The following is an 8,222-nucleotide window of genomic DNA, read 5'->3' as shown; positions in this document are numbered from 1 at the left end:
GGTGAGGTGGGGTTTTTGGAATAGTGGCTTATAAAAATATATGGAAAAAAGGGAGAAGAAAACTTGATCTTTCGATTTTAATACGTTGTTAGTCTCAGAGGCAAGATATCCATAAGGGGTGGTAAGGCCAAGATGATAGACCCATTCAGAAGTCAAAGTCTCCCAGTTGTTATGTGTGATGCTTTAATTATACTGTTGTCATCATTTTTAATTTTTGCCCACATCCCCTTTAGAGAGCTTAATTTATAGCAACAAGTTATGCTGAGGTTCAGAAACCAAGCCATTTCCCCATTTTATGAAGGTTAACAGATCCAACTAGTGTCTTCCATTAGGAAGAGGAAAGGAGGGTATGAAATGAAGTTCTGTGTTGGATGACCACAATATTGACCTTTTCTTTCAACCCCCTGGTCAGGCAGAAAACCCTATGAGATTAGACAATATTTTAAGTTAATATCTTATCAAATGTCGTGCAAGAAAAATTAAATCCTATGCAATATAACATAGAATTTTTTCCTAGGCTATATTAACAAAGGGATAGAATCAAGATCCTGTGAAGTGTTAGTATCAGTGGTGGGTTGCTCACAGTTCGGTAGTAGAAGCAGCAGGAGGCTCCCCCCACCCACCTGGACATCTTCAGGTATGATCTGCACATGCACAGAAGCTTCTGCACATGCGCAAAAGTGCACATGCACTCCCGTTGTGAATTGGTAGTAAAGGTAAGTAGAACCCACCCCTGGTTAGTATCACTTCATAATGCCTTAATAAGACCATACTTAAAATATTGCATTCAGTTTTGGTTGCCGTGATATAAAAAAAAGATGTTGAGATTCTAGATAATGTGTATAGAAAAGCAACAAAGATGATTAGGGCACTAGAGGCTAAAACATATGAAGACTGATTACAGGAATTGGATATGTCTGGTTTAATTAAAAGAAGGACTGGAGATGACATGATAGCAGTGTTCCAAGTGTTCCACTCTTCTAGTCTCTAAGTGCTTTACAGAATCAGCATATTACTCCAAACAATCTGGGTTTTCATTTTATTTCAGAAGAATGGAAGGCTGAGTCAACCTTGAGCTGGTCAGGATCAAACTCCTGGACAGAGTTAGCTTGTAATTCTGCATTCTAACCACTGCACCATGGCTCTTATATAAGGAGCTGCCACAAAGAAGAGGGGTCAACCTATTCTCCAAAGCATCTGAAGGCAGAGCAAGAAACAATGGGTGGAAGCTAGTCAAGGAGAGAACCAACCTAGAAATAAGGAAAAACTTCCTGACTGTTAGAACAATTAATCAGTGAAGCAGCTTGTCTTCAGAAGTTGTGAGTGCTCCATCACTGAGTTTTTTAAAGACTCAGTGGACAACCATTTGTCTGAAATGATACAGAGTCTTTTACTTGAATAGGGGGTTGGTCTAGAAGACCCCCAGTGTCTCTTCCAACTCTGTTCCAGCCCTTCCAACTTTGTAATGGATGGCTCTATGCATTGTTCAAGACCAATGGATGACCCAAAATCTATTGGCACTATGTTGCCAATACCTGGTATATATAACCATTTAAATCAGGTAAAGGGAGGATATTTTGATTGTTTAAATCTTTGTGTCTTGCTTCCACTATTCGTAAAGGACCATATTCTTGATATTATATAGGCATATTTCTCCTAACATTGAGCTACATTTCACACATTGATTAAAAATCTGAACAAAAGAACAAGGTGACTTGCATAAGTCTGCCTCTTAGAGCAACAAGCCTTCAGATATTAGAAATGTCTATACTTCATTTCCATAATTTATTGGTAGTAAATAATGGTAGTAAGAGGAGGACTACCTATATGTATGAAGAGCTGTGGTGGCCCAGTGGTTAGAATCAGAGGTGAAATCCAGCAGGTTCTGACAGGTTCTGGAGAACTGGTAGCGGAAATTTTGAGTAGTTCGGAGAACTGGCAAATACCACCTCTGGCTGGTCCAGAGTGAGGAGGAAATGGAGATTTTGCAGTATCCTTCCCCTGCCATGCCCACTAAAGCCATGCCCACCAAGCCATGCCCACCAAGCCACACCATGCCACACTATGCCACACCCACAGAACCAGTAGTAAAAAAAATTGGATTTCACCACTGGTTAGAATGCAGTATTGCAAGCTAACTCTGCCCACACTGCCAGTAGTTCAATTCCTTCAATCCTGACTGGCTCAAAATTGACTTAGCCTTCCATGCTTCCAAGGTCAGTAAAATGAGGACCCAGATTGTTGACAACAATATGCTGATTCTGGAAGCCACTTAGAAAGTGCTTAAAGCACTGTGAACTAGTAAGTCAGTCTAAGTGCTACTGCTATTGCTATGTCCCTAAAGATAATTCAAAACATGCATATCTATATTTTCAAGATGCCACACATTTATTTGTTTACAAAGGGACAAATGTTTAAATAGACTACATTATAATTATTTTTTAAAATATTTCCCTATATCAAACACCAAAATCCAATTGGATCCCAGAATTAGGTTGATTCAAAGGAAACCTTGAGACTTACAGGTATACTATGCTACCCAAATCATACAGTAACAAATGCATTCATACCATCATGTGTGTGTGTCTATGTGTGACCCCAATTATTTCAGTCAGAAGTTACTTTGAAAAAGGAATTCTTATTGATTTAATAAAAATCAAGGAGAATGAAAAGCACTCTGGGAAGGGGGGGGGGAGAAAATTCCACAGAGTGGGAGCTATGAGTGAGGAGACCTACCATCTTTCTCTATCCCACAAACCTCCCAAGGAAGAGGGAATCTTAGCAGGCCTTCTTTGGATGAGCAGATACTATCATGACAAGATGCTATCCTGGCTAGGTCAAGGCATTCCCTGAAGACCTCACAGCTGTCCAAGAAGGATACATGAGAAGGCCTACCATACCCAAATTTCTCAGAACTGTAAAGTGCATTTATTATAAGGAAATGATCCTACACCCTTCCTTTCCTTAAAGGCATTCTTGAAAGTATGTATCCCTAAAGGGATGATCCATCTTGAAATCAAAATGGACTTGGTAAAGCTAACAGTGAAACTTTTCATGCTCCAGTGGGAAAACTGTGACTTGAGCCAACTACTCTGCTTTCTGATTTTGGCATTGAGAATGTTGGGGATGAAAACATAAAAGATTTGTCTGTGCATGCCACCGGATTAACTGGGTGATTAGTAATTTTAGTACATTTAGAATTTATGCTTCCCCACCAGAGCTTTTAAAACAAAATGTTAAAACCAGCCAATTTAGCACAATAAATCCACCCATTAAAGAACAGTGCATCAGGAATCGGCATCATAATCACCATTTGAAAACTACTATGTAAATTACATCAAAAACAGCAGCAACAACAATGCACCTTTACAATTTTCCTGAAAATCTAATTGAAGTACCAGGAGGTTCCATATGTAGGTGCCCCAGATGAAATTCTATTTAGGTAGCCCTGCATCCTATTCAATAGAGGAAATCTCAACTTTGGCTTTGCATTTCTTTTTCTCTCTGACTACATGGTTTACTATTCTGACCCATCAGATGTGAGTGTGGTTTGGGTCACTTGTGACTTGTGGTTTGGGTCACCACATCAAATTACACTTCAGGCTTCTGTGTCAGTTTCTGAAGAGTTATGTTCTTAGATGTGACTTGCTCACATGATCGTCACTGACTAAGTTCTATGAATTCAGTTGCTTTAGATGAAAACCACTAATTACAGAGAAAGATCACCAAGACATAGAAGGCCTATTTTCCAGCTCCATTTTGTGGCTCAGATAAACCTCATGTTATTTGGCTGGCTTCAGCTTGTGAGCCACCCTCCTGGCCTGTTCATTTCCATCTGCATAATAGAAAGCACGCCCCTGTGTGAGAGCTGCCACTGGAGATGTGCCACTTGAAGTAATTACATGATGAAACTATTTAAGGTTGACTAAAACACTCTCCCCTGGTTCTTGCAGAGCCTGTGTCTTATATCTTGTAGAAGCAATTTCATATCATGCCTTTCAAGTAATGTAATGGCCACTTGCACTGACAGAATCCTCGTAAAAAAGAAGACTGAGATGTGGCTCATGAAGTGCTATTGATTTTCCTTTTTCTTTCTGTCCCCTCCCTCCTTTTTCCCTAAGTCCCTTCTAGAGTTTCCAGAGACGCAACACTGTTGTTCAAGAGAGGAGTTACATTAGCCTTCAATGCTGTAGGAGGGTTCCTGTGTGAGCAAGGCATCAATGAACATAGTGATAAATACTGCATTTGGGTATAACTCTCTCCAGTCTCTTTTTCGACATTTTTATGTGACTCAGCACTTGTAGTATTTGCTCTTTCTAGTGGTTCCAGAAGATGGTTGCAAATATAACAGTTCTCCCCGACCCATGTGGTTAAGCAATATCTAAAATAAAATATAGGAGATTACTTTAACTTGACATTATCTATGAGCATTCAGGAGCATTCATCACAAATTTAATTCACAGGGCCTCTGTGGCTCAGACTGGTAAGACAGTCTGTAATTAACACAGCTGCTTGCAATTACTGCAGGTTCTAGTCCCACCAGGCCCAAGGTTGAATCAGCCTTCCATCCTTTATAAGGTAGGTAAAATGAGGACCCAGATTGTTGGGGGCAATAAGTTGACTTTGTATATAAATATACAAATAGGATGAAGACTATTGCTTAACATAGTGTAAGCCGCCCTGAGTCTTTGGAGAAGGGCGGGATATAAATGCAAATAAAAAAAAATTCATTGCCATGTTGTACATGGCAGGCAAGTCCTAGTTGTGGTGGGTTGTGCATGGAGCATGCAATGGATCTGTGGTTTCCTTGGTGTCCTGGTCCCTGTCACTGACCTGAAAGGAAACTGAAATTCCCAGAGCTACGGTCAGAGGTAACCCCATGGAGACCACCTGCAAAGCAAATGAGCTTTCAGAATTTGTCACCTCTCTTAGACTGAATGAGTGAAAACTGAATTTGTGGCATGGATTGGATTTAGATAGGTCTGCCCATTTTGTTAAATAAAATGCAGGCCTCCATATCCAAATCTGAATATTATATTGTTTTAGTCCACAAAGTCCCCATTGATTTTTTTTAAGTGTACATTTGCTATATAAGTGAAAGTGGTGAAACATGTAAAAGAAAAGAATTCTGTCAATTAGCTGTGAATGAACACTTTTGTGCTTTAAGGCAGGGGTTTCCAATCTTGGCTACTTTAAGACTTGTGGACTTCAACTCCCAGAATCAGCTTTGCTGGCTGAGGGATTCTGGGAGTTGAAGTCCACAAGTCTTAAAGTTGCCAAGATTGGAGACCCTTGCTTTAAGGTATGGAAATAATCACTGTGCATTTGGCTACAAATGGACCAATTGTTGACATGATATAAAAGCACAAGAGTTTTATGAAAAAAATGCTTTCTTTTCCAGTAATGGGTAGTGTTTGGGGATCAGGGACTGTACATAATAAAGTGGTTGGGGTCATTTCACAGAAGTAGGTAACTTTATGTTTGTTTAGTGGGGGAATTTGAAGAGTTTTGTAAATTCCTGAGTAGAAATAGATCTCATTCAGGGCCTCCAATACACTTTCATCTGTTTCCTAACTCAAAATGACAGGAAACGGAGCTGTCAACTTTGAGCAATCATTATTACAGGAGGATATAATGGCTTACTTCCAGCCCTAGAGCCATAAGCTGCCTATTTCTGTTTTCTACAATGGGTTACCAGTTGTCCATATATTGTATATACATATACAGTACCAAATGTCTTTCATGTCTCATGAGAAAAATATTGTGAGGTAATGAACCTGTGAATGGGGTATATTTTACTGAAAAACACTTACTGAACTATTATATTATATGGAATTTCATGTTTTCTGCTATTTGCCTGTAGGGGGTATGACTATTTTGTAAAGACAAACAGGATATGCATTTTTAATAAAGAAAAAATTGCAAGCGCCATTCCCTTCTACGAAGACCAATTTCAAATTAATGTAATACTTTGCTTTAGATCTAGGCATTAATGCATCTTGGGGTTGGAAGGGGTAGGAACAACCAAGAAGTCCCTACTGATAGGAACTATAAGATACTGGGATTTAACAAAATATTTCCCACTAACTAGCAATTCATTCTCTTTTGCAGGCCATTCAAACGGTGAATCTATTGTGGACCTAAGCATGGAAAATGAAAAATGTGGCTTCCATTTTCAGAATGATGTTCAGATGTCAGTCATGAGACAATTGTAACCCTGAAGCTTATAAAGTAAAAGGCAAGCAATCATGGCCTCCAAGAGATGGAGAAAGAAGAAAGCAATTTTGGTACAGTTAGAGGAATCCTGATTCCACATTTTGGGGACTACAATATTCAATAATCTATCAATCTATCAATCTGTCTGTCATCCATCCATCCATCCATCCATCCATCCATCCATCCATCCATCCATCCATTTATTCAAATGCCACCCATCTCACTATCAAGCGACTCCGGCACTTTGCCCTCTGAATTAGCTGAAATTGAGGACCTGTAGTCTAAAATTTATGGCGCTCTCCAGGTTACCAAGCACCAGTTTGCCAAGCTGTGGCTTTGATCAGCTGCAGGTAGCAAACTATAGTCAGATAGCTTAACAGAGTGGCTGCCGGGAAAACAACTGAGTAGCCCAAAGGCATTGGTTCTCTATTCAGTATTGATTCTGTAGTCATATAAAATACTGGGAGTTTATACTGTAATTAGAAATCCCTGGTTACATCACTGAATTCCAGGTTAAAGTTTCCCATGGGCGGAAACAACTTAATATGCTTTGAATATAATTGGCATCACTTGCATTACATAGGCTCAATAAAAAATATATGTTTTGGGAATCCATCACAACATCTCTGTGACATTTGCTTTTGAGCAAAGAGCCCATCTCAGCAGAAAGGACTTGCAGAGATGGGTCTCCAGATTCTCATCTAATTGTTTATATGAACAAACACTACTCTGATAGAAAACCTGGAAGTGAATCCTGGAATAAACTTTCTCCACATAAAATATTCAAGGAATTTCAGGAAAATGTCAAAGTTTTTTGGTTCAGTGGTTTGATTTTGGGACCTTATCAGTGCATTTGCTTTGGCCTTCTTTAAGGTCACATCAGTACATTTTGTTAGAAGGGACATTCAGTTGGTTAGAAAAGTTTTTATCAGTAAAACATTTGGTAGAAAGCTAGTGCAGTTCTGATGTTGGAACCATACAGAAGGAAGGAAGGAAGGAAGGAAGGAAGGAAGGAAGGAAGGAAGGAAGGAAGGAAGGAAGGAAGGAAGGAAGGCTCTTGTTTGTAGTTTTAATGTTTGTACTTTTTAATGCAAAATTGTCTTGACAATCAACTCCTGAGCTGAATGGATTTTACTTCCAAGAAATTGTAAACAAAACTGCAGAACAATTGGACACTTCTGAGTAAATGTACATATGAGTACAGTCTGACTTACTAGATTGCTGAAAGTTTTCTTTTCTTTTAAAACATTTCTTAATGTGAAACGCAATATCTTTTGATTTGATTGCATTTGATTTTCAGATACTGTCACCAACTGGATTTTGAGATGGGTGGGAATAAATGTATTGGAAAATGTTAATATGATTCTATCTATAATACTAGTTATTTTTCCAATCACAGGTAAAAATAAAGGATTCTGTGTCAAACATCTATCCACTTTATTGGTCTGTGGGAAAACAACGACTATCTAGGGGAAGAAAAATAATAATAATAAAAATCCATAGCAAAATCTGCCTGTCCTTTTCATTAGATATAGTTCAAATTGTCTACAGGGTGTTTTTTATCCTCATTTTGCTTGTTTTTCTCCTCCTAGAGAATACCCCATATCCAGCAACGTTCACCCAGAGTGTGCAAGAATGCTGAGTTGTCGCATAGGATTTTTTACCTCACACTGGGGAGGTATTACTTGATAACATCCACCTTGTTTTGAATTTACTGCTTTAGCATATTTCATGCCCGACGTGTTTTTTTTCCCAACCATCTGCTAAGATTAGCACTCTAGTGGTATAATAAATTTACCTTCTCTGCTCCCATAGTGTAGGCTGGAACTGACTTACACTTTACTTGGTCTAATTGAAAATAGGCGAAGATAAATGATGCACTTTGAATTTCTCTCTCAGATGTAGCATTGTTCATTACTACAGCAAAGGAATGAGCAGATCTGATAAGAAGACCAATTGTTCCATAAAAAAAAAATTCCATGGTGGAGAATACAGTACCGGCAGCT

At 38.8% G+C, this 8,222-nt stretch overlaps 1 long non-coding RNA gene across 1 annotated transcript; it reads left to right on the top strand.

Moving 5' to 3' along the window:
* The first annotated feature begins 512 nt into the window (after window positions 1-512).
* Window positions 513-7,865, top strand: LOC131189075 (uncharacterized). Its single transcript, XR_009152901.1, has 3 exons — window positions 513-716; window positions 4,122-4,249; window positions 6,112-7,865. It is a non-coding gene; the product is annotated as an uncharacterized LOC131189075 (long non-coding RNA).
* Window positions 7,866-8,222: the final 357 nt, after the last annotated feature.

This window comes from Ahaetulla prasina, chromosome 1, assembly GCF_028640845.1.
Source record: "Ahaetulla prasina isolate Xishuangbanna chromosome 1, ASM2864084v1, whole genome shotgun sequence".
In the NCBI taxonomy this organism is placed as follows: domain Eukaryota; kingdom Metazoa; phylum Chordata; class Lepidosauria; order Squamata; family Colubridae; genus Ahaetulla; species Ahaetulla prasina.
Note: the sequence above shows the minus strand (reverse complement) of the source record. Positions and strands in the feature narration are given on the sequence as shown.